This window comes from Herpailurus yagouaroundi, unplaced genomic scaffold, assembly GCF_014898765.1.
Source record: "Herpailurus yagouaroundi ecotype Mexico unplaced genomic scaffold, PumYag 29, whole genome shotgun sequence".
Taxonomy (NCBI): Eukaryota; Metazoa; Chordata; class Mammalia; order Carnivora; family Felidae; genus Herpailurus; species Herpailurus yagouaroundi.
In genome coordinates this window covers 84667409-84694895 of record NW_024412377.1, presented here as the reverse complement: position 1 = coordinate 84694895, position 27487 = coordinate 84667409, and the positions used below count along the sequence as shown (strand labels likewise).

At 36.1% G+C, this 27487-nt stretch overlaps 2 long non-coding RNA genes across 5 annotated transcripts in view; both read right to left on the bottom strand.

The window, feature by feature from the left end:
- LOC121013152 (uncharacterized) overlaps positions 1–6061 on the bottom strand; it is a 44128-nt gene extending 38067 nt beyond the window's left edge. For 2 of the 4 annotated variants that reach the window (XR_005782532.1, XR_005782534.1), the window contains exon 1: positions 394–6061. This is a non-coding gene — a long non-coding RNA (uncharacterized LOC121013152). The remainder of the gene's footprint in view (positions 1–393) is intronic. The other 2 variants (XR_005782538.1, XR_005782539.1) reach the window with 2 other exon arrangements.
- A 65-nt stretch (positions 6062–6126) lies between these two features.
- Positions 6127–27487, bottom strand: part of LOC121013144 (uncharacterized) — a 43125-nt gene continuing 21764 nt past the window's right edge. The window contains exons 4-9 of the long non-coding RNA XR_005782530.1: positions 14549–14644; positions 12470–12559; positions 10782–11559; positions 9983–10087; positions 9232–9397; positions 6127–8090 (exon numbers count right to left, since the gene is read on the bottom strand). This is a non-coding gene — a long non-coding RNA (uncharacterized LOC121013144). The remainder of the gene's footprint in view (positions 8091–9231; positions 9398–9982; positions 10088–10781; positions 11560–12469; positions 12560–14548; positions 14645–27487) is intronic.

The following is a 27487-nucleotide window of genomic DNA, read 5'->3' as shown; positions in this document are numbered from 1 at the left end:
AAGAAAAATTTAATTTTACCATTGTGATAGCTTTATATAGTTTTCTGAAAAATCCTTACTCATACGTCTGCTTCTTTCTGACAGATATTAGCCAGTTTTTATTATTTTTTTCCCTTCAGGACCCAGGTAAAGCAAAAGGGATTTCTACGGACCATCCTACTGTGAACACAGTTTATACCTTCTTTCTATATTTTGCTCTAATAATCAGTATTTACAATTTCGTTAAATGTAAAGAGCAACTTCCTACTTGGTAATCAAACCGAACCTTCCCACTGGAGGAACATGGGTGGCAAACAGCCATATGTACCGTAGTAGAACAGCTTCCCTATAGGGCATAGTTGAGGAGATACACGTGATTAATCATCTCATCTAGTACGAAGTAGGAATACCCACCATAGACTACCTGTGCATAATTCCAAGGGTTGCTGATGAAGAAAACTTCTCCACTTCACCCAAACTTGAAACAATTGTCAAGAGTGATGTTTTTTCATGGCTGGAATTACACAGTGATGGCCATCTGGATATAATATAATTTATTGAGTCAATCTTGTACAGTTCGCATTTAGGTTGATTCTATTTTAATGACCTGGATTATCTGACCATTTACTTTGGATAAATTCCAAGCAGTAGAATCGTTAGTATCTATACATTTTCAATGTTTTTGACCTATAGGGCATTTAATTTTTTTCCTTCAGAGAAATTATACCGATTTATACTCAACCAGCGCTGTGCGAGTCACTGCTCCACTGTCTTCCGAACTGCAGTCCTAGAGAGCAGGTGGAGGAAGAACACAGTTGCGTCATTCCAGTTGTTGCATGAATATCTAACCTGAGTTTCCATCCTCAGACAGAAAAGTGATAAAGTTCAAATTGCTAGGTTTTCAATCCCTCTTTCCCTATTTCTCAATATTTGTTATATTAAGATAAACATCTCCTTCATAAGTTTTAAATGATATAAATTTTCTATTTATATTTTATTTCATTTTTCTATTTAATAAGCTTCACTAAAATATCACCACAGAGTTTCGCTTCCCAGTGTGAGTTTCTCCATTCAACACCTACCTATTCAACTATCTATCTATCTATCTATCTATTTATCTATCATCACTGTCATTTTTCTATTTATGCAAAGGGAAATTCAGAGTTTGGATATTTCCCACCTATACTCATCCTCACATCTGTGTCTGCTCATTTCATTCCTCTTCCAGAAAAGGCCCTTTCTCCTCTCCCAGACCTATTCTAAACCTCCTTTCCTTCAATCTAGAGTACAAGTCCCCGTGTCTGCCATGCCACTTCCCTGGCACCTGGCTCTCAGTAATTATTTGCTCAAATTCTCAGCCCTGACACTATATCATTATAAGCTACAGGATGAATATTGGCTAAATACAGTGAGTAATGCATTTAGGCTGAATAGATTTCAGAAGGAAAGCATTTATCACCTAATATTTTAAGAATGACTGTCAGCTGGATATTTTATCACTTGAACACCTTTCTCTTCATCATCAAAGAAACTAACAGTTTTCATAAGAATAAATAGCACAGAAAATAATCATCATATTCATAAAATAAGTGAACCATTCTTTCATGATGATGATAATCTACATAGATTTTTATATTTTTAAGACCCTGAGTTTTTTCCTTGAACTCTTAACCAGAAATTGTCAAGATAGGGCTGACCTATGGGTCACTATTTTTCAAAATAATTGGAATTCCTCAACTGTATAGTGGGTACCTTATTAAATATAAATGAAATGAAGAATTAAATATCTTCATTTTGAAAAGGCTCTAGTATGAAGTAGTTACTATTCACTACATAATTCTTTCTACTTTCTGACTATCATTAAGAAAAACTTTTCACACAGTTACTGAAGAGTAATCTTTAATTTTGGGTCATTTGAGCTCTCCCCGAGAAAAAACTAACTAACTAACTAACTAAATAAATAAATAATAAACAAATAAGATAGAGATCTGTTCTTTTAACATGCACATATTTAATTTCATGTGTTAAAAGTTAAAAGTTGGCCTCTTGTTTCCTCTCACATTCAATCTTTGGCTCATATCAGTGTCCCACATAACTTCCATGCCCTAATAACCAAAAGCAATATTAGATTAATCTTGTATTCTAAAACAATTTTATCTCTGACTTTCAAGTTTCATAGCTATAAACCTATCGGTATCAATTATGACAGGAAGATTTTTAAATGTATTGTTTACCTTAGGAGATTTTTCATGAAGACCATTATCAAAGGCAGTAGAAATATAATCACTATAAAGAAAGACCATACAAAAATACTCTTCAGGTGTTGGATATAATCATTTCTGCTCGACCTTCTAAAATAAATATGCAAAGGCTGCAGTTTAAGGTATACCTGCTATAAGTAAAAAATGAAAACAGAATTCAACAATCTTGTTCACTTACTTGTGCACAGATTTCATATGCAACTGAGGAAAACTCTCATATGATCAGTTTGTTAAATAGCCTACACATAGGTTGCTTGAAGACTGACTTGAAGTCTACATAAGACGAGTGTTTCCTGTCAAGTACTCTGCATTTCTGAACTTAAAAGTAAAACAAAAGATGGTTCATATTTCATTGTGAAATATACAGCATTCTTTCATGTTCAACCTTTTAAGATTTTTTTTTCCTTCATAGCAGGCAAAAGATAAAAGATGTAACAAGGAAATTAACTTTCTCCTGTTTTTCTTGTTTTATTTCACTTGCACTCTCTTCCTTCTCTCTTCATCTCTCTCTAAAGATTGGAAATGTGTAGTAACACCTGCTGGGGCGGTAACAGCAGTTGAGCTTTGCCTGAATAATGCCCTGTGAGTGCTTAGAGGGACACAGATCACTGTCTCCATACTCCTTCCGCTCATCGCATGGTTACACCTGGCATCAGAAGGTTGGCCACAATGAACTGTCTTCATGCCTACCATGGCAAGACCTCGAAACTTGGAGCTCTGGGCAGTGGTGTCCCTTCCGTAGCCCAGCGGAACTGAGAATAGAATCTTTGTCCTTCCACCACAGATGGTCAACCGACTGGAGTGTGCCAGTAATCTGAGAAGGAGGCCAAGCTTATTTTAATTACAAATTACCCCGTCACTTCACGTTTGTTATCTCTCTGTACCTGTAGTTCATGCAGCAGACAACTTAATACACATGATTTAAATAATCATCAAAACCTTCTCTGTTTCGGCACTTTCCACCTTCCTCTGGAAAGCCTGCACGTTTGTAGGGATTTATAACTGCAAGTGCCTGAAGTCAAGTTTCAGTTCTAGCAAATGTGGGGTAGATGCGACTTTAAAACAAACTGATCAGACATTGGAACAACAAAGACCGGAGGATTAAGGCAGTCTCTGAAGATGAAAGTGTAAAGAGATCTTGGGGGAAAATCGCTTGAGAGAAGCCTTTTAAAAATCAAACAGAAAAACTCTCATCAGTGGGCTCCTGCTTCTTTTTTAGAATTTTAGCAACATGTGCAAGGGGTTTTATTTATCAAGTCAGATCTCCCATTCTTTAAATAAAAAAAAAACTTTAAGCGAAAGCCAGGTTCATAACCCTTCAGCAGTTTCCCCAAAGTTACTTAGCACTATTGTCACTAGAAAAACATCTCATAATTTCAGAACATTTTCCAGCAAAAAATACACGGAACTGAAGAGAAACCCATGTGCCCATGTGGAAATACTTAGCTGCTTCTCCTATACTGAACTGTGCGCATTCACAGAGAACACATGACATATTTCCTTGTTATGTATACATTTTTTTTTGTTCAACAATGCCAAAAAGTGATAACTTGGAGACTGAGAATTATACTGACAGTCACCTGTCATTCATTGTCCTTTATTCTGACAACCTCAGGCATTCAGGCATGGATTTATGGGTTTTGCCCCCTTTTGCTTTATTTTTAAAGGAGTTGGGGGATGGGGGAGAATATCAGAGGATTCAGTCCTGAATAGACTTTTGTTTTGCTCTTTCTTTTACCTCTTGACTGTGTCAAATGCAGTGTGTCCCTCATGCAGTTTCTCTCTTTAGAGAGCCTCGGCTGGGCCAGCTAGTTAGTATTCAGAGACAAGGCAAAGAGGATAAAATTCTTCTCTCTGCTTGCTGAGACTGCAAATAAGCAATTAGACTAAAAGCAATGTATTAGAGAAAGAAGGCCATCGCAGACATCATTGTTGACTGGAACCTGCCAATATAACTTTAAAATTGTAAAAACTTCATAGCAAGGAGAAATAGTCACTTAGAGGCACATAAGTTGGTTAAGACACTAAGTCCGTATTCGCTACAGACATTTCTGCTGTGTAATGTACTCTGTGAACTGTAAGGTTTTCCATTTAATCTTGTTTACTTATTGTAATGAGAAACAAATGGTTGAAATTAGCAATGGTGATAGAAAATTCAACCTTTTATAGTATTGCATGTTATGAAAACATTTTCTAGATTGGCATGTTACTCCCATTTTCATTTGAGCACACTTTAAAGGACTGTAATGGAGGTCTGAAGGTTACAAACTGTTTTATGTCTAACCGAGTAATATCATAGATCTCTGCTGAAGAGTTAGATGAGAGGTTTAAAACAATACATGCCAGCCTTTTGCTAGGTATCAATGATAGCATATGAGGTAGTGCTTAAGAATCTTCTTCCTCCCTTTAATATAGAGATTGCATGCTGGGTTCTAGCGATTGATGCATTTCCTGTGCAAATGCTCAAATGCAGCTACTCTGTTAATTACATTGGGATTGCCTAATTCCATTTTGTCATAGACCAATCTCCAGTGAGCCTTCACGATTGTCCAAATGATGGGAGGTAGCAAGTAGACCTTCCTGATTCGATATATTTAATCCATCTCTTTTTCCTTTTTCCTCCCTCATCCTTCCAAACCACATTTCCCGAAAGTTGAGAAATGCTAGCCTGATGAATTTATTTTTACATTTTCTAAGCCAGGAAAAAGAAAGGAATCTGGATTATTGACATTCTTTACCGGAACTACAGTAGACTAGAGTTAGCAGAAAAAACTGCTAATCATCACAGTTTTCGTGTTGGAAGCAATTTGCCTATAATTAGTAAGTTGATAAATACCAACAAAATGGGTGCTAAAACGAACAACTCTTGTGCTGAGAGACATTTGACTCTACATTACACTTTGCATTTTTATATATGCAGCATTACATTTTGTTACAAAGAGCGACAACTTTAGTGGCAGCTGAAATGCTCTAATCTGTCTTCTGAAGGAAAGCAGACATACATCTTGATATAACGACTTCTTTTATAAAACGTATCTTTTTTGGAGGAGTAAGCAATGCAAGGATAAGGAAAGAAGTTGGTGTTTTATTTATTTTATATAAAATGGTAGCAGAAGACAGAAGACTTGTTTTGCTAGAAAATGAAATGCCATAGCATGGAAGATTAAACGGTACCATTGACTTCAGGTGTATTCTTCATTGGTAATACCAAATGCATACTTGTGTGTAGATATTTCTTTACTACATTGCGTGTTAAATGATCATCGTATGAAATGTTTCAACCGCATTTAGAATCAAGCACATGGTCATTCTGGTTCGATCCAAACAAGGAAAAGTGTGTGGTGTACTAATATGTGAGACAAATGTTTAATTCAAATAAGCAAGACATGGTATATTATATCTTTAAAATCAAATATCTTTATATGTTAGAAATGTTTTAATAAAACGCTGGCTTTTCAAGGGTCTAAATCACAATAGGTATGTTATATGTAATGAATAAAAGAATATGATAGCTTTATCCGTGGTATGCTGAAATTCTGACTCGCATTGTTATCAGAAAACATAATACCACAAAATATTCAATCTATGTGATCTGATAGAACAAAAGAGATTATCCTAAACAAATTGTGAGGGTGTAAATTGAAAAAAAAAAATTTCTTTATGTGAACGGGATTGGGAAAAAAACTACACCTTGTTAGTGCTTTTTAAAAGCCTGGTGTTTACTGGGGTGCCTGAGTGGCTCAGTTGGTTGAGCATCCAACTTCGGCTCAGGTCATGATCTCATGGTTTGTGAGTTCGAGCCCCAAGAAGGGCTCTGTGCTGTCAGCTCGGAGCCTGGAGCCTGCTTCAGATTCTGTGTCTCCTTCTCTCTCTGTCCCTCCCCCACTTGTGCTGTCTCTCTCTGTCTCTCAAAAATAAATCAATGTAATAAAAATTTTAAAAATAAATAAATAATAAAAAAATAAAATAAAAGTCTGGTGTTTACAGACCTAATTTTAAGAGTATCCTTATCTACAGCTAATTAACTTGATTAGCACACGAGATTCTCTGAGATCTTGCAGAATCTTTATACTAACAGACCATGTGGTAAATGGATTGATTTCTAGTCATCAAGCATCTTCTAATATATCCCTTATATTCTTGCATTCAAATACATTTGACTAAGTTTGCTCTTCATTTCCTTTTAACAGTATACCTTTTGTACTCCTACATACTAAATGAGACAGTAAGAAATGACCACCGGCAAAACAAATACACGTTTTCCTTCCCCTCTTCAGAACATTCTATAGTGGGTGGTAAAATATTTAAGCCATTTCAAAGTCATGTGAACTATCCCAAATATGTCAGGAAAGAAGAGGCTGCAATTCATTATTTTTCTGCAATGAATCCACAAGAAAGAAAATAATTTTAAAGGCCTAAGTAGCTTTGTTTTCATTTACAGTTCATGTCATTAATTTCACACCATGAGCATTTTGCTTATTTGAGGTACAGCATACCTTTGATCAGTAGCAGATTGATCATTATGCAATAAAAACGCAGAGATTTTGAGGAACTGTGTATTGCAGTTATTTGTGAAGTACATGTTCCATCTCATTTATTATTATTGTTATCATTATTACTTTTATTATCATTATTGTTTTCCTTCATATCCATCCCGGTTGAAGCCTGGGCTTGAATTCGTTGGGCACATAGGGTTTTAATGATGATTTATTATACGATGGGCTCAAAATTAATTTTGCAAATGTAAATTTTTCATGGTATGTTATTTGATAAAAAAGGTAAATATTTTCATATTTAAATTTAACTTTATAACTCCTTTTTAAAAGCCTTTCTCTTACCTATTTTCCAAATTCAAGAGCAAGAGAGTTGGAGATCAAAGATTGAAGCTATGCAGTTTGGATCTGGTCAATTTTGCTGCCATTTTTTCTTCACCAATATTATTTGATTCATTGTAGGTCCTCTTCCTTCCACAAAGGACTCCATTTAAGAGACAGCAAGTGCTGTTTAGACTATCTTGGTGGAGTATTTATTCCTTTCTAAAACAAAGTTACCTAGAGTGAGCTGCAAGTGTCTTTCTTTGTGCTTGGTTTATTCCCAACCTTTTTTTGCCATTCAAAAACAATGCTGACACATGCATGAAATGACAAATAGCATTAGTGTAATAAAGGAGTTAAACCAAACCCAAAGCACAGTCATATATTAAATTGTTTTTAAAAATACTGACCTAAGCACCTCTATGAGATGTTATTAGTAAAATGTGAAGAAGAAGAAAAAAGACATTTGGAAGTGAGATGTGCTCTCCTTTGTCGCCTGTATAATTGCTGATTTGCCATCATGTTTGCTTGCGATGCCTTTGTCAGATATTATTTCATGTCTCTTTGTCAAAGGAGAGGTTTTGAAGCCTTTTTTCTGCATCTGGGCAACTGCTGTTCAGGGCTCAGACCAAGCCTCCCAGGGTTACAGCAATGTGTCCAAAAAGCTTTGGGTAAAAAAATCTTTTAAGCAGCCCCTCATTTCCACTCACCAGGCCAATGCATATGTTTTACCAAAAGAAAACTTCTAACATTTCCACATCGGCTTCAAACACCGTTAAGTGTAACGTAGTGTCGAATTTTCATTAAGACCTAGTGTTGAATAATAACTTGCTCACCCCCCTACCGAAGGATCGGAATCGAATGCAACTGTTATGTCATCTTCCCTGGTAAGTGGTGATTTTCGAGAATTTGATGATTTATAAGGCTTTTCTAAAAATACTTCGCATTTGTAAGTAGATACTTCCCAACACATAGTAAGTCCATACAGAGTCAGATGGAGTGAAAAGAAGTTTCTTTTTCACCCATTTACTTCATCCTGGGGAGTTCAGCAAAAAAAAAAACAAAACAAAAAAAAAAACGCTATGGTAAAGCTTTTCATATCAGCAAGCAAAAACAGGAAACGAAATAATTGTGGAATATACAATAATAGGACTATTTTCTGCACCAATCCAACTAGGAGGAGAACTATTCAATTAGGCCTCACGGTTACTTTTAATGAGGGTTGTTGTGGAATAAGTGGAAACATCTGTTACCATGAACCACCACAGTGGCTACACAAGAGAAAAACAGTTCTCTTTTCTATTGATTGGGACTGGTCTTCACGGAACATTCTTATTAGTATGCTTAGAACAACCATGCAAATCTCTAAACCAAATTAATTATTCTTGGCATTCCCAAGAGATAATCCCACGGTCATTTTTTACCAAAGTCAGGGAGCAGGGGAACCCTTTTTCTGTACATATTTTACTATGGTTAGTGATGCCTAATTGTCCTACTGTATGCTGCCTTATTTTACCAGCTACAGACTGAATTCATTCCCATTCTCTCTTTAAAAGTTTGAAACCCCCTAGTGACAGGAATATTAATGTGCCAACACTGTCATATCTATTTCAGCTCATACATATGCAATGTCTTTGTTTTCAAAGATTTATGTCAGACTTTGCTGAAGTGAGGTATTCTACCATTTTAGATAATAGCATGCCAAAGTGATGTTATCAGCCACATTCAGCACTCACTCAAGCAAACGGGAGGAGCATCCATTCCTTCATGGCTTAAACTCATAGAAACTGTTATTTATCCTCATTTGATGAGAAAGTCTTTCAGGGGGAAATGGTGTATTTTTAGAAGAAGATTATGGCCATCCTGTGGATTATCTTTTAATTAAGAATGGATGATTTGTGCCCACTCTGCTGTAGCAAACGTCTTGCTGCTAATGAAGTTTAAAAAGACTTACTTTATTTAATTACAGCTAATCACCAGGGTAAAATGTGGAATTTTCTTTGATCCTACATGTATTGTGGTAATCCCTTTGGCAGATAGCATCTCCTCAAAATATTTTTGAGTTTTTTTGGCGGTCACATCTTAGCAGAAGGTGGAACCACCTTACACTGAAGAATTTCTTTCATTCCCTCTGTAGTCGCCTACCCTGGCATAAAAATTCCATGAAATTTTCTTACAAGTAGAGATGGTCCTTTAGACAGAGAGTGTGGAAGTCTTCACGTATTTGAATCCTTTACTTTGTCTGATATCCAGAATGGGGTTCTTTTCTCTTGTTCAATGATTTAATTCAACTCACATCATTGGCCAGTGTTAATGTGCCCAACACTGGGCCGAGCACTGGGACTAGAAACATACAGAGAACACAGACCGACAATAAGCCAACCTTTACAGATGAACCGTGTTCACTTTCTGCTGCATCCATCCCACGTGGACATAAATATGTAAATGTGCTGTAAACCCAGGGGTGGCTTTGTCTTTGGTTTAAAACCAGGAATGGCTTTGTCTTTGGTTTGGTTTGTTTCTAATCACCAGAATGCCATTATTTTGCTTACTTGAAACTTCTAAGATAAAGCAGGGCTCTACTTTTTATTTTCCTCTTCTATCACTACCCTCTGGAATCAAGTACGGTATATATGTTAACCCCCTTTATTCCTTCCTGAATCTCAAAGAAAATTCTTTTCAAGACTATTTCTTAAGCCAGTTCTGATTCTGGGTGATAGCTGTCCCTGATTTTTCATCTTTATAAACACCAGACTTAATCACTCCCACTAAAAGTAAAAATAAAATCTTGGGTATGCTTCTTACATTTACTCTTTTGATTAGAAATTACTTTTTTTTTTTAAAGTGCAAGCCCATCCCCAAAAAACTAATAAGCATGGTTTATGTTTTTAATCTCAAAGATGTCATCCTATTTTTTCAAAAAATTACCTTTTTCTCCTTTTTCTGTGTTTTTATTCTGTAATCTTCCGTCCTTTTGATCCAGACAATGTAGGCTTGTTTGGCATAAAGGCCCTGAAGGGCAAGGTTGGCTCCCTGAGGAAGAGAAGAAAAACTGCCAGTGGGTGGCAGAACAGGGTACCAACCTGCCCTACTCCACCCCAACCGCCCACACTCACTTAGAGATGGGGTCAAAAACAGCATCTGAACAGAATAAATGGACTGTTTTTTTTTTTTTAAACTTTCCTGGAAAATGACTGTATCTAAACTAATCAAAATGAAAGAAATAGAGGTCTTGGTACAACTTTTTCATGACTTGACATTTGGCTGGTTTCGAGAATATAAAAAAAGAATACCCAGCATTCCCCCAAACAGAATTCACACCAAGGCAAATAATTTCTTTCGAAATAGTGTAAAATAATCTATTAAATCATTACTCTATCATTTTTAACTTCAGAAGAAGAAGTCATCTGGGCAGAACTATTTGCTACGCATCTCCAAATATTTTCTGCTCTGTTTAACAAATGTGAGTTTCTATGAATTCTTTTGGTTTGCCAGGACTCCGGCAGATTTAAAGCAGGTTTGTTGTGAAATCAGTGCGAGGTCTCTATCTCACACCTAGGGTTCCACTATCACACAACAATGAGAACTCTCTCCTCATGCCTGCATATGACGACTTACACAAATCCCTCCAGGCATCCTTCACACTGCCCCGCACCCAGGGAGGGGGAATCTCTGGACCACTTCACCCAGAACTCGCCTCATCCTAGCAGTGGGCATTTAGACTTACGAAGTAATTAAGTTGAGAGGAAGTTCTTCCAGAGTGCAATTCACGTCGTAAAAAAATTAAACATTATAAAGTTGGAGAAGCAAAACAGAATTTGTGGTTAGTTCCTGTAATATATTAAACATCTGCAGTTTTGTCTCCTTATCAGGATGTGGGGTTGTGCTGAAGTCACATCCTGATAACATCTGCACATTACGGATAGTTTTCGCTTTATTCTTTGTGGTCCGTTGATGAGAGATTCTTTAACATCCCTTCAGTCATCAAGACCCCAGTTGAATTTCTTTGCTTGTGACAGCCTTAAAGGTGGTCTCATTTACATTTGCGAAAATGTCACAATATAGAAAGATATTTTCAGTTTGATGTTTCATCCCTTCCTTTTTTTATCCGGATGCTAGTTTTAGCTTTTCAAATGAATGTCGATCTCAAAATAGATTTTCCATGAAATATATTTTGTCTGATTTTTGAAACACCATGTCTACAGCAGAAGATTTTTTTTTTCCCAAAAAAGTTTCAGCGATGGATGGCGCCTCTGCTTCTGCTTTGCGCTGTGGGAACAGCTGCGCGCCACGTAAGGGCTGGCTGGTGTGAGGCCCAGTAACACAGCGTGCACCCTTTATTGGAAAAGGTCAGGTATTGACCGGATCCCTAATGACCCCAATTACATCTGAGCTGAGTAAACAGTCAATAAACAATGACATTAACATCTGTAGAAAAAGCATTTACTTTAAATTTCCACGATGATTGGCAACACCCTCTGCAGCTCCAGGAAGTCTTTGAGATTCTAGAGGTTTTAAGAGAAGATGGAACCATGGAAAGTTACAGCATCTATCTCAATAATCTTAAGATAGCTAAAAGGCTCGTTCATAATGCTGAATACATCTTTTTTGATGCAGCCAGCCTAGGGTTAATGGCAAAGACAACCTTACGGAGCCCTATTACTTACACATTTTAAAAGGATTATTTGCTTTTGAGTGGTCATTTTCTTGATCAATTTAGTGGATACTTTTCTGTACCTACCTGGAATTCAGAGAGTTGGATAAGTTGTTTTCCCGGCACTCTTTTTAAGGGTTGAGATCATATTCATAAAGCATACCCTTTTTTAAGTATCCAAATATTTGGAGATTTTTCTCTATGTTATTGACTTCTAATATAAATCTGTTGTGGTTAGAGAATATACTCTGTGCAATTTCCCTTTTTGTAAAAATAAATCATTTATTTTTTTCACCTGTGCTATTGTCTCTCTTGGTCAACTTCCCATATGTACTTGAAAAGAATGTGTATTCTGCCGTGTTGGGTGGAATGTTCTATAAAATACTGTTTGGGCCAAGAGTTTTGACAGAACTGTCCAAATTTTCTATATCTTTACTGATATATTTTGTCTATATGTTCTATCAGTTACTGAGAGTGGAGTATTAAAAATGTCTAGCTGTGATTGTGGATTTAAGTGCATCTTCTTTGCTTCACAGATTTTGAGACTCTTTTATTAGACGAATACACATTTAAGATGTCTTCTTGATAAACTGACCCTTTTATCATTATGAAATGCCCTCTTTATTTCTGGCAATACTCCTTCTCTTGAAGTCACTTAGTCTGATATTAATATAACCACACAGCTAGGAAACACAGATTTTATTTTTAAGCGTCTGGCTACATTTGTGGGTCAGATATTTAGAAAGAGTGCATCAGCTTACCTGTCACCTTGCATTCTCATAAATATCAACCACAGGGGCGAATTTATCCTTTCTCATTGGTTAAGACATAGCCTTCTGAGACAGGAGCAACTAGAGAAGGAGGAATTAAACTAAATGAAAAATGAGTGAGAATATGATATGAAATAAATCCAAATAAAATCTTCATTACTTAGAAAACTTCAATCTGTAATTTTTATAGTTATTTTAATATTCTCTAAAATTTTTAACTCAATTATGAGCTGCTGTGGGTTGACTAGTACCCACCCCCCAAATTCATATCCATTCAGAGCCTCAGAATGTGACCTTCTTTGGAAAGGGGGCATATATATACCTGGTTTTTCCCTACCCCCTTACATAACATTCTCCTTGCCTTTAAGCTCACGCAGAGAAATATTTTTATGAATTTAAAAAAAATACTACTATGCAGTGTGTTCATACTCTGATAGGAATTCCACTTTAAGTTTGGCCAAAGAAGTATATTAAATGTCAAGTGACCTTGCTATATGTAAGAGAGAAATCATAAAACTGTAATATTGACAACAATACTAATAAAATGCAAGTCACTTCTAGGGATCTCCAATTTTGTAGGGGAAATCTCTTCAAAGTAGATTATCAAGGTAATATATCCAGAATATGTAGAACACAAGTTCCCAAATCTCAGGAGAATCACCTGGCCCAATTCTCCAGTTTCTAGAAAATTCTGGTTTTTCATGTGTAATTAAGGGACATAGCAACCTTCTCGATATAACTTTGTCTTGTCAATTTTTCATTGCACCTAGTGGGAAACAGAAAGGCCAGAGTTGCCCTATTAATGCCGCTGCTGCAGTGTGGATTCTAGCTGCTCAGCATGGCATAACCCCCTGAATGATGAGAAAGCTGACAAAGCCTGCCGTCCAGTTTCCTTCCAAATCCATTTTCTGTCACAACCCTTATCAAATAAAGCTCACACTTCAGTTATGAGTATGTGTCTGTGTTAGGTATGTCGCCCACATGTCTTTCACTTTGTAATCACTCGGATTAACTCTTGGATTTTGCTCTCATGTGAGTAATTGAGATCTCCTAATACCAGAACTTGCCAACTACAATCACCATTCCTGGACTTGATTTTGAGGTATTGGGAAAATTCTTTCAAAGACTCAGAATCTACAGCCTATATTTGTGTTTTTTGTCAAGACAGTCTAAATGCAATCCCCTAGAGTTTAATTGAGGTTCTAAACAAACCTACAGATATTCTGGAAGATAAATTACTTGTGTGTTCCCGATTCTTCTATGAGAACATGTACGTCATATGCTCTATCTTTTACTGTGTTCTGTGGCGATTTGTTCTAATCTAAATATTAATTTTTCCCCTTTAGGTTACTTGTTTCAAACACAATACAGATTTTGATTGCAAATTCTCCATCTCTATTGACAATGTCCTATTTGGCATTTTCTCTTTCCCAGGTTCCTATCACCCCATCCGTAGTTTCCTGATCTCTTCCCACTTCTTTGATTACTCTTGATTCTTTCTCTGCATTTCCCTTTTTTCCCTTTTCTCTAAGATTCGGTTTCCTCTCATAGATCTCTCTAGGCTATTTTCTCCCTTTTATAGTTTTTAGAGTGACTTTGGGGACACCTCAATGCAGATGACTCTCAAATCTATACAACAGTCAAAAACTCAACTGTTCTTCCTCATAAATCTTTTCTACTTGTGCTTCATATTTCTCCAAAGTATATATTTCAACAAGCCTCAAAACCTCATACATCTCTTTACCACTGCTCATTCCCTTCCCTATAGCTTTCACATTGTGTAACGTATCCTCCAAATACTTTTGAAAGCATTCTTTTCTCCTCATTTTTACTGCTAAGGTCATATTGCCAGCAGTGTACAATATGTCATTCACCCCCTCCGAAAAATGTGTGTATATATAGATAGATATAAATATAGATATAGATTTAGTTAGATAGATGCAAGAAAAAAATACATAAATTTAATATAAATGTTATTAATATAAAAGGTGTGTAGCACACAATTTAAAAATTATAATAAAATCTATATTATTCTTTGCTGTAAATTTCACAGATCCAATTCATTCTCACACGATGCATTTGTTGATCTTCACCAAACTCTCATACCTACAGTCAATCAACCCATGGTTGCAATTGATGAACACATGAAGTTCTGATGTAAAGATCCTAAAAAAAATAAAGGCGTAAGTTGAAACTTTACTCATTCAGTAATCACATGGGCACCTTTGGATAATTCTATTTTATTGGAAAACATATTCCACGGGGGTGCCTGGGTTGTTTAGGTGTCTGACTCTTGATTTTGGCTCAGGTCATGATCTCATGGTTCATGGAATGAGGCCCTCCATCGGGTTCTGCACTGACAGTGCAGAGCCTACTTGGGATTCCCTCTCTCTCCCTCTCTCTCTGCCCCTCACCCACTTGTGCTTTCCCTCTCTCAAAATAAATAAATCTTTTAAAAAAAGAAAAAAATGTTCTATGAATTTTTGTGGTATTCACAATGGAACTACTATAGACATAATTTTAAGTTTAATCTGCATTATTATAATCGTCTTCATTACTTTCTTAAATCTAGACAATAAACACGCCAAACACTCAAGTCATGATTGCAGCATTTGCCAATCACTGTAGTGTAAATGCTCTGTCATGACTAATTTCAAGCTACTACCGTAATGTCACTAAAATTGAGTTGGGAAGAGATAGGCAATAGTACATAATTTTATCTCATGTGCACAGTGTAGATATGTGTAAACCTCAAATGCATAGATAATAGTAAACTAAGTATGAAGTGAATAATTTTGAGTATTTAGTACTTTACTTTTAATATAAATTATTTTAATTGTAAGTTTACATAATTTAACCTTTAATATAATGATTGTATATAAAAACTGCCTCACAAAATTCCTGAAAACAGCAACTGGCTCTCACTAGCAGGTACAAGCTGGCTCCAGAATAGCACTACTTACGGTTCATCCAGCCTATGCAATGATTTCCTAACTAGTTTTCTTTTCCTTCTATGAAGCCTTCTCACATATAGTTTTCAGACGACGTGTGGCTATAGATGCATGATTCCTATTCAAACACTCAGAGTATTTCCCATTCTTAAGAGAATAAAGCCTGAACTTTAGACTGATATCGGGAATCTAGATCCGGACCTTGCAAATATCCCTCACCACTCAACTTCCTGTTCTAATTCACTCTACCCACACTAAATTTTCACTGTGTCCAAGATTCTTTTTATATTCTTCAGCTGTACTTTTTGCCTGCAATTGTTTTCTCTCCATCTTTGCATGTGCAAATCCTATACATACCACAAGATCAATTAAAACTTCAGATTCTGTGTGCATTTTCCCCTCTTTCTATCTGGAAATAACTTATCCCTTTGCCCTCTCATTACAACACTCATTTTTCTACCTGGTATTCACTTTTACTGCATTTTTTATGTGTAAGGGAGTGTTTTCATTACTGGGAATATTAAAGGAAATACAGTCTCTCTGTTTTAATGAAACTCAGTTTACAAAGGAAGATAGAAAATCCACAATTACAATAGATCATGTGTGTTGCTGTGGTAAAGGAATGTACCTTAGGCTAAGAGCCAAGCAGAAAAAAGGGAAAAAGATTGTAAGAGGCTCAACAAATTTTGTCTGTCTCATGTCCTGAAGGAATACAGTATATTTGATGCACAGATGTGGAAGGAATAAAGAGTACATGGAGGTAAGAGGCAAGAAGTGAAATAGGAAAGCTAGGCATAAACCTTCTATGACAACAAGCTTGAACTTCATTCTGTAGGAAATTGAGAAGTTTCAAATGATTTTAAGTAACTATCACTTTGACAGCAGTATGGAGGATGGATTGAAATGATGACAGATGGGGAAGGGAAGACCAGACAGAAGTCTTTTGAAGAAATTTGGGAGAGAAACATGAAAGCACTGAATTCAGATAGTGACAGAGAAGTGGGAACTTAGTTTAAAATATGATTATTTGATGACTGGATGTTTGAGTGAGAAGGAAGAGTCAAATGACCTCCCGGTTTATGTCTTTGTTCAATGGATAGGCAGGGATCTCTTTTATTTAAAAGGTAGGATAATCATATAATTGATCATCCACACCAGGATAGATTTAAGAGCTGAAGAGGATGCTGAAAATAACGGAAGTTGTAGAATTTTAAAATTATTTTGCTTTGGCCAACTAACTGTTCTTGTTTTATTGGTGGTACTATGTAGTAGATCTACTCAAAAAAATAAATTTCCGAAATAAATGATTTCTAAAACAATAACACTTCTATTTTGATGCGTAGAATACATCAGTTTGTTTGGAAATAGCTATGAGCTATATGTGTGCCACGACCAAATCTGCATATATATCCGCTTCATAACTTTCTTAGTTTGTTAAAAACATTGTTTTTAGTATGATTCCACACTACTCCAAAATTTCTTATGATCAATGTAAGAAAAAACAATTTTATCCTCAGTGTTGCCCTTTGTAAAGAATTTACAATTCCGTTTCCAGGAATGTCATGCATTTCATCTATGACAAAATACACTTTCAAAAGTTTTACTTGGATTCTGTAAATTAGATGGGAAAAAAATTAAACCACTTTTGGAATTAATTTTCTACTTGAAATATCTGATGACATTGATGTAACATTGACATCATCTAACACTTCATGGAGTTTCTTTTTTCCTACTAATGGGTCAAAAATAAAAGCAATAACCTCATTTTTTGTATGTAAAAGAAATCTTGGAATCAAAATAAGTGAAATTAACTGAGATGAGCTGTCATCTGATCTAAATGAAAACTCATGTCTCAAAGAGTGATATATAAACACACTGACTATATACGCGTGTTAAATAGTTTACTTTGGACTCAGCCTCCAAAAGACATTTCTTTTGTAGTATATATTGATGGTGCTTAGCAAATTGTCACCTTCTATTTACACGTACAGCTATGTCCCCTGAGGATAGGGGATAGTAAATGTCACCTAACCTCTTGTGCAGGTTATATAGTCAATGTCAAAATATATTTGAGGTATGGTAAACCAATTTTTAATTGTTCAACAAGCATGCACTTTTGTTTTTTTCAGTTTATTTTTTTGCTTAAAAGGAAATATATTAGGAAACATAAAGGTATTACCAAAAATAAAACTATTGAATAGAGATTTGCACCATATAATAAATACCAAAATCATTCTAGCACGACTGTTTAAATTATTCTTTGTGTTTCCCATGGCAGACTATGCTCAACCTTTACTAACTGCTTATGTTTCATGTATACACAACCTGTCATTTCCCATTTTCTCATCGAATTCACTGATTGACAACTCTGTGCATCTCACAGACCACTCTATGGACCGTGGCACAACTGGTTAGTATACCAAGTACCATCACGGGCATCAGAGGAGAATACCCCTCCCGTTACCCCATGGGTACCACATGGAGTTAGCTTCTTTGGATGAAATGAGAGCTTAGACACACTGTGCCTGGACAAAACTAGGAATAGTGATAGAATATAAATTCTGTTCACCTTACATATGACTCACACATTACTGGATGAGAACATGACAGAAACTAGTGGAGTTCTACTAAGTTCATGTAAGACTAGTTTAATTCAACTGTTAATAATATGAATATCAAATATAATATAATTATTATAATATATAATAATAAAATAAAACAGTGGAAACAAATATAAAACAAGACAGATGCTGGGTGAAGAGGAAAAAATTGTAACTGTTCCAGGAAAACTGGGATATAGAGTCACCCTAATACTAAGCCTTCCTCCAATAGCCAAATAAACTGATTTGAATTCCCAAATTACATCTTGTTTTCAGACTGTGTGTGGGCAAACCTTTTATTAATGTGTGATATTGCTGGCAGCTTTCGGATTTTAATTTTCTATTCCAAATTCCAAGATGTCCTTTTTGTATCCATGTTTTTGACTCTAATGACGCTAATTTGCCAGTAATCACCATAGCCTTTACTGTGTATTTGAAAAAAAAAAAACATCCACCTTTACATGTTAAAGAATACTGGAAGAGGTACAGATTTTGGAGGGAAGACGATTTCAGTTTTGAGCACACCGAAGTGAAGTGTCTGAGAGACAACCATGGAAAATTAAGTAAGAAGACAGATATATGGATCTGGAGCTCAGGAAAGAGCTGTATGCTAAAAATATAGATTTTGGAATCAAACTTATAGGAGGTTATTTGAAAACACAGGTGTAAGTAGCCTGTTTCCAGGGAGACTGAATGGAGATGACTCAATGTAGAACACTGAGAAACAATATACATTTTTATACATATTGAAAGGCCCTATTACTGCAGGATCCAGTTTTGGCTTCGTTAGTTACCAATTCTGCAATAAAAATCACTCAGAACTGTTCTCTTTAAGTGCGCCCCCTGAACATGTTTTACCACATAATTTCAGTCCTGGTCATGAGGACAAAGCCACCTCTTGGGACAAAGCATCTATTTTGATCCAGTTAGAATCACGTACATTTAATAAGTGTAATTGGATTGTAATATCTACATTCCAGGATGGTGGACCAGCAACATTCTCTGTCAAGTGAGCGGAGAGAACACAAGTGCAAAGGCAAAGACATAACACATGGAAATTGACCACTTTCTGGGTTTCCTGCTACAGTATCTTCTACTTTTTTGATTGGTCTTTAATCAAGTATCTTCTACAATTGTTAATCAAGCAATATTAGTCATGTGCCAGGTACTGAGATGGCAGTCATGGCCCCAGGAATAAAGGACTACGTTCCATGGCCTCCTGAAGCATCTTTCCCTGAGGTTTGGTATCCTTGCTGGCTTAGAATGCCATATCTCCTTATAATAAATCTCCCCTGGGTTCAATGTTAACTTTAGCTGGTTTCTATCAACAGAAACCCATAAGTGTTTATATGGCTAATATTTGTTTCGTCATCAGAACAAATCATGGTATCTTATACTACATCTCTCATTGATCCTCAATAAATGTGCAATTAGTTACTGAATTAATTAATTAATTGCTATCTATTTTTAAGAACTCCCTAATGCCACCATAACTCTAGTGTTAGCTTCTAGGAGCAAGGAGCAAGGCATCCTTTGACAAAAATATTGCTTCCCCCAGCATCCTATCAGGTGTCTGGCCTCCTTTTTATTTTTTTTCTTTTTTGAGAGAGAGAAAGAGAGGGAGTGCGCTCACATGGGGTGGAGGGGCAGAGGGAGAGAGAGAATCCCAGGCAGGCTCCATGCTTTCAAGTGCTGTCAGCACAGGGCCTGACTCAGGGATCCATCTCATAACTGTGAGATCATGATCTGAGCCAAAATCGAGTCAGACGCCCAACCAAATGAGCCACCCAAGCACTCCAGCCTACTTCTAATCAGAGCCTTCTAGCTTGTTTACTTTAGGAAGAACTAAATCCTTTAAGCCAAGAAATCCTGAAAAACAGATTGACATCAAACTTGTTTGCAAGTTCCAAAGTAGGCATTTCAAGTGGGTGGCTCTGCTTTTCCTATGGGAAAGTCATATTCTGTTTCTTACTATATTAATTTATTGCTAACTATCTTTGAGGATAGCTTTGTACGACAGTCCCAATCCTGTGCTTTGATTTGAGATTTACCCTGGACTCCACACAACATGAGAAGCTGCTTCGTATCTGTGCATTCAGGTGTCAAAATGTAAATTGAAGATAGCTATTATCTCTTCTCTGCAGAATCTGTAGTGTAATACTTTGTTCTTCAAACATAATCACATCACTGATTAATCATTTGTAGATTATATTCTTGAATCCAATTCCAGTGGAATTGAATCAAGACTGAATTCTACATTCCATCTGGCAATGAGAAGGTAATTGAATCCACGAAATTTTCAATGCTGCCTTCTAGGTTCCCAACCTTCTGCTCATTTCCTCTTTCCCCATCTCAATGGTAAGTCCATCCACATTGCAGAAGCACTGAGTTTTCTAAGTTTCTTTCTAGTATCTTTCCCACCACATACACTCATCAAAAAGGAAGAGATCTAATATCTGCCATTTATAGATGTTAACTGATTGATTGATGACACTTGAGTGTGAATGCGTTTCTGTAAATGCCTAACCATAGTCAGCCTTGTGTATTTTAAGCCTTTTGTCGCTAATTATGGAATGAGAGACTGTATTCCCATTAAAGCAATTTCAGGCATTTGCAAGAAGAAAGGCTAGGATGCTTCTGCAAGGTAGGGCCTACACTAAAGGTAAATCTGCTTGACTCCCTTTAAGATAATTGTACATACATTCAAAAAGGACATGAGGCCCACCTTGAAATGGTCTCTTAATCACTTAACAAGAATGGCTGTAAGATGTTTGTTCCTGGGTGACTGGTAGCAACTGTCTTCTGACTTCTCTATAAGCCTGCAGCCATCCTGCCCAGGACAAGTGTGTATGTTGGCATTTCTTCTATAGGAGCTTCGCTTGATTCCAAATCAGGTAAGACAATGAGGCTAGAAGGTAAGCCTACTAGAACACAATAGGTAATCAGAAAAAGGAGCCAGAGGTAGCCTATGATGTGAGTTAAGGCCAGCAGTCAGCCCCATGATCGTACCAAAACAATCTTCCAATTATAAAATAAATAAGGCCCAGGGATTAAAAGTACAGCACAGGGAATGTAGTGAATAATATTGTAATAACATTGTATGGTAACAGATGGTGACACTTATCATGGTGAGCACTGAGCAATGTATAGAATTGTCAAATTGCTATATTGTATACCTAAAACTAATGTAACACTGTATGTCAACCATACTTTAATAATACATTTTTTAAAAGGATGCTGAGTGGAGATTTCAACTCTCTGGATTCATAAGATGATCAAGAAGCTTGGAGCAAACATCAGGCAGAAATCCAAGTCATCAGCAGAAGGAAGTGAAGGTATTATCTTAAAGATCAGAGTGCCAGGCAAAACTGTGGTCTTTGGGAAGAACAGGGCAAATGAAACTGCTGGTTTGGGAACCAAGACCAGATGAATCACCAAGATTCTAGTTCCAAGAAATAGTTATTACCCTTGGACTAACAAGAAAAGTTCCCCCACTCTGACTCCTGTACTTTGGAGAACACTTCTGGGGCCTTTCTCCAGCCATGCTACTTCCTATGGAACAGTACACAATGCTAAGAAGACATGCCCATCTAAAGGCTGCGCCCAACCTTCTAAACTCTGCTCAAATGACCCTGAGCTTGCTTCTAAGACCTGAAGAGGCCCTTTCCGTATTCATTTCTTGGTAACTAACAGCACCAACTATGAGACTACAAGGTAGCTCCGGGGAAAGATGGACATAACTGGTATTTGAACGTGTGGCTATAACACCTGCATAGGTGTGCACAAGACCCCCTGCAGGTACAGAATGAAGCTGGAAGTGAAAAGAGAAGGGAAATGGCCAGGGGACTTCCATTTGTACAAGGATCTTGGTGCTCCTTGAACCACCCTGACCAAAGAAAGAATTGACCCCAAAGCATGAGCTCTCTTTGAACTTCCAGTTAAGAATTAAGAGGTTATAGTTCACAAGGTGAGTGGACTCCAAAGGTAAAACATTCAATAAATCATTCCATTACTCTTCCTATCAGAGCTGAAGAATAAATCCTCTACTCTACTTTTTTTCTAATGATAGCCCTTTTCTAATCATAGCCCTTTTTTTCTACTTTTTTTCTAATCATAGCCCTTTCTTAAACAAATAGCCATAATTCTCAAATGTATAGGGTTTTATTTAATTAGTGCTGGATGTGTTTGAAAAATTCCAGTTTGGAGTTTGCAAATTCAAATACCTTAGGGCTCAGGAGTGGGATGAGCCTGTGGTAGCTTCAGGGTACGGGAATTACCCCATGGCATTTACATTTTGAAGACAAAAATAAAAGACAATTTGAAGACAGAAAAAAAATTTTTTTTCAGTGAATAGGAAGAATTTAGGCCGACTAGTTTGCCACCTCTAGATAAAACTTCCCTTTCTGGACTTCCTAAAATATAGTTCTATGCTTTCTTTGGTACTTCTAGAAATAAACTTTCTGTCCAAAAAAAAAGAGTGTTATTAGAACATTTATTTCTATTAATAAGCATAATGTATGATATGTGTTCCTAGTTTACTGTGCTTCTGATTCCTAAAGCTACCAGAAAAAGAATATATGTTTAACAAAAATGTTCCCAATACTATATCTATTCATGAGATACTATGTTCTATATGTCCTAGAATCAGTCTGGATAAAACATAGACACACACACACACACACACACACACACACACACACAACTCCTTGCTTTGATATAAATGGTTTTCCCCACAAGTAGATGGGTATTTTGAAATCACACCAGATATATTTAATATATAAGATTAGTCACTTAGCAAGTTGGTTCTTAGAGAAAATATAAGAAACACAATCATTAAATAATAAAACCAAAATTTAAAATCCCAACAATACAAAATTAGTGCTGCCAATTTCAAATTAATCAATTTAGGAGGACATTTAATCCACCGCTGAGAATATTTTTGGAAATCCTCTTTTGGGAATTTTTGGGTACCTTTCGTACAAATCCTTTGAAATATCCTTAGTGATGGTGAATTTTCACCAATTGAGGTCAGATTTTATTTTTAGAGAGAGCAAAAAGTCAATCAAAGCCAAGTCTGCTGTATGAAATAAGTGATCAAGCTGAGTTGTTCCACTTCTAATCAAAATCAAAGTATGCTTATAAATCTCAGAGCAGTGTGTTTATGTGGCTTTATAACTGTCTACTGGCATTGAAAATAATTTTAGATAAGTTACAAATATGTTTAGAGTATCATTAGAATATGTGATTAGGATGTACAGCTTTTAATATATGTGTTTTTTAAAAGTAGAAAGACATTTTTCCTCACACGAAACATCAAAATGAATTCTAGGTGAATTAAAAATGTGCTTTTTAAATTAAACCATAAAAATCTAGGAGAAATTATAGGTGATCAGCCGACATCATAGTAACAAAGTATGAACCTATAAGGAATATATTGATATAATTGATGGTTGAAAAACTAATACATTCAAAAAAAAGAAAAAAGAAAAACTAATACGTTCAAAAAATAGTGTAAAAAGACAACAAACGGGAATGGAATAAAGACACTTAGCAAATTCACACTTTTAGAAAATGGGTTCTTTCTTCACACTAGAAAAAAAAAAAAACAAAAAACTTACATTGCTATACTAACTGAAAAGAGAGAAGCGCTCTCCCAGGCTTTGGGAGCACAGAGTGGCACAACTTTGCTGTAGGGAAAATTGGTCATACGTAAAAAATGCCTGAAAAACAAGTATACTCTTTGACCTAATAAGTTAATTTGTAAGAATTTATCTTAAGAAAATTGTTATAAATCTGCACAAAATTTATATCCATGTAAGTTCTCTGTACTAGTGAAAGAGAAGAAAATAATCTGATATCTACTTAAAAGAAGATTAAATTAATAAATTTGGGTATTTCTGTATAATAGAACAAAAATGACAAGAAAATGTTTATAACATACAGGTTGTCAAACAATGACACATCGATAGCCATTTTACTTCTTTAGACAGACATTTACTCTATTTTCCAATAATCTTAATTCAATCATTTAATGAGGAACAGACCATTGGCTCTGTGTGTGTGTGTGTGTGTGTGTGTGTGTGTGTGTGTGTATCACAGATTTCTGATTTTGAAACACTCCTATGCTGGCTATTTTGTAAGCTCTTCATTTCTGGGGAAAATGTCATCTCTGTTCATGGAGTTTTTCTTACCAGCTATGCCATACACTTTATGCCATGTTGGAACAAAGATGCATAAGAACATTGTTTGCTGCTCACACAGATCTACTCTCTTTCATGGGCACATTGTGTCGTTTCACTTTTTCCTTTTAAGAGATGGGGTTTTTGCTTTCTGAGACACTCAGAGTGTGTGATTTAAAGCTTGGATTTATCACTTCAGGATTGAGTGTTTTTAATGACAATTTAAATCATAGAGAACACCACCGAATCTACTCATACCTTCTCTATACCAGATGACCACTTAAACCCTGTCTTTCTACAGATCTTTGCACCTTTTCACATGTGTTTTCTTTTAGTTAAATCTAAGAATATGATTTTGATTATTCATTTATTTTTGTATGTTAAAGCTCAAGCTCCTTCATCATATTTCAGGCTTGTTAAATAGCTTACAGAGATTAAAATATCTTCAGTGAAATAACTAATCCTGGATTCAGCTACATAACAGAGGGTATTTTCTGAGTTCTTGAGAAGAAAATCCCCCAGAGAGTACCTTTTAGAAATGTTGGTATGTCTCATTTGGGAAAAACATGGATTTTTTAAGCTAAAAAGAGGCTACTGAAAAAGGGATGATACTGAAATATTGGGGATTTTTTTAAGTTCTATTTAAAAAAAACACATTTTAAATGATTTTTCAAAAATACTGATAAAATGATTGTTTTCAAAGATAAAATAATTTTAATAACTATATTTATATTGTGGACTCAAGAGGAGTTAAAATACATGCACGCTTGATTTACTTACTAAAGCTCTAGAAAATTAAATAAATTATTTTGAATTTTGTTAATATGCTATAGGTATAATACAGTTATATTTTTCACTTTAGTGAAAAGTGATTTCAGAGGAGAAGTATAGAACGAGCATTGGAGCCATGGTTTTACCACACACTATCTGTGTTACATCAGGCAAACTGTTCTGTTTCTTCCCATGTACAAAGGTATAGTGATACATATCCTGAAAGTTAATTAAAAGATAAATGAAATAAAATAGAAAAGCCTCTGTAGAGTTCTTGGCTCATATGAAGCACTAAGTTCATGGTGATTATTGTTTCTACTACTAATACCAGTTAGTATTAGTTTCTAATACCAATTTTAACACTCGCTAAATATCACAGTGGCCTCTTCTCCTGAGCTGCTCCCTCACTAAGTTATGTCTTCTCTCCAAGATCCATTCAATTCTAACTTTTTCCTAAGTCTTCCTTGACTTTTCTGGCTTTCATTGATCTAATTGCTTCATGAGTGACTCTTATCCATTAACCCAGATGAATTTCAAACTCATAGAGATCAGGACAATGTCTTCTATTGTTTCTGAATTGCTTAAATTTTATTTATTGTATCCTTGTTCTGGTTATTTATTGCTGTATAATAAATGCCAAAACTAAGTGAATTAAAACAACAATCTTATAATGTCTTGTGATTTTTCTGGGTCAAATATTTGGACGGTGTTTGGCCATGTGTTTCTTCTAGTTCATGGCATGTTGACAGTCACTCTGTGGTATTTAGCTGGTAAGGATTGGTATGTAGGATCAAAGATGACTTTGCTCCTATTTTGGTGCTTTGGCGGGGCTACTGGGAAGATTGGGCCCAGCAGGACTGTTAAAAGGAATGTCAATACATGTGGAGTATGCACATTGTCTTTTACATGTTGGTCTCATGGTAATTGTTGGGCTTCTCATATGTCAGCCGAAGTCACCAAGTGCATGAACATATAGGGATAAAAAGTCTTGTGGCATCACCATTATTGGCTAAAACAGTCACAAGCCTACCAAGATTACTGGGAAGGGGTCACAGATCCCAAATTTTGAAGAGAAGAGTGTCAAAGAATTTGCAGCCATGGTTTAAAACTGCCACAATCTCCTTTGACACAAGAGTTCTCTAAGAATACATTCTATGTTCTGGTCATATTTTTATCATCAGTGATGTCTTATAGGTCAGGATATATTCAGTAAAGAAAAGGAACAGGGCGCCTGGGTGGCTCAGTCGGTTGAGCGTCTGACGTCAGCTCAGGTCATGATCTCACGATTCATGGGTTTTAGCCCCGCGTCGGGCTCTGTGCTGACAGCTCAGAGCCTGGAGTCTGCTTCAGATTCTCTGTCTTCCTCTCTCTCTCTGCCCTTCCCCTGCTCACACTCTGTCAATCTCTCTCTCAAAAAATAAATAAACATTAAAAAAAATTTTTTTAAGAAAAGCAACTACAGGAAATAAACTTTAAAAAAATGATGGAAAACTTAGCCTTTGCTCATATTTTCTATAGTTAAGAAAAATCAAAGTAATTATTTTGAAGTTTTTCATACCAGAAGCTAAATATTACTCAAATTTACTATATTTTACTACCATGAAATGATTTAAAGTCAGAAGATGCGATGTTTTCACTAACAACTCTGTGTAAGCCACTTCTTTTCTTCAGAGCCATATTTTCTCTTTTGTAAGAATAATGACGATGACAACAATAACATTAAAGTAGACAGTATTTAAGATTTCGTATACCTCTAGAACCCTGCAACTGTTGGTTTGCTATTTTTATAACAATAACAGAAGAGAGGCAGAGAGTGGTAGAAAGATGGCTGGTATGGAGACAATAGGACAGACCTGCCATCTGCTACTGGTGTAAACTTGGAGGATAATAATAGTTTCTCTAATAAGTTTTCAAGGTCATGGTGAATTTGGTAGGACCATGTAATGAAAAATCTTGAGAAACTATCAAGAGTTGCAGGGTTGGGGAACATTTCTCAGCCTTCCTAAGTGGATAGAGTGAAAGAAGCAGGTCGTACCAGATTTTGGATAGGTTCTGTCCTTACACTAAACAGTTTGGAGCATGTCTATGAACAGGCAGCTATACTGGAATATCTCCAGCTCCAGAATCTGCAACTAAGTGCAACCCATGTAAATAGGCACCCCCTTTTCTTACTTGGGAGGCTGCATTTCTAATCATTGAAAACATGCATATTGCCAAGGGAAAGGCACTGATAATTCAGCCGCTGAGCCAGTATAGAGAAGTTATTCATTACTGGGTTCAATCCAAGGTCAAAAACATCAAACTCCAACCATTAAGCAAAATGGTGACAGGCATGGTAGTGATGACCCAGAGTGAATATATTGCCCAGAGGAAGCAAGGTCAGGAATACAGCAGGCCTGAAAAAGGTTGCCGAGTCAAAGTCAGGAACAACCAGCCTACGTACGGTCCAGAGGTACATGGGACGCAGCATGTTCCAGCTGGAGTACCGGAGGGCAGCAAAGGGTAGGC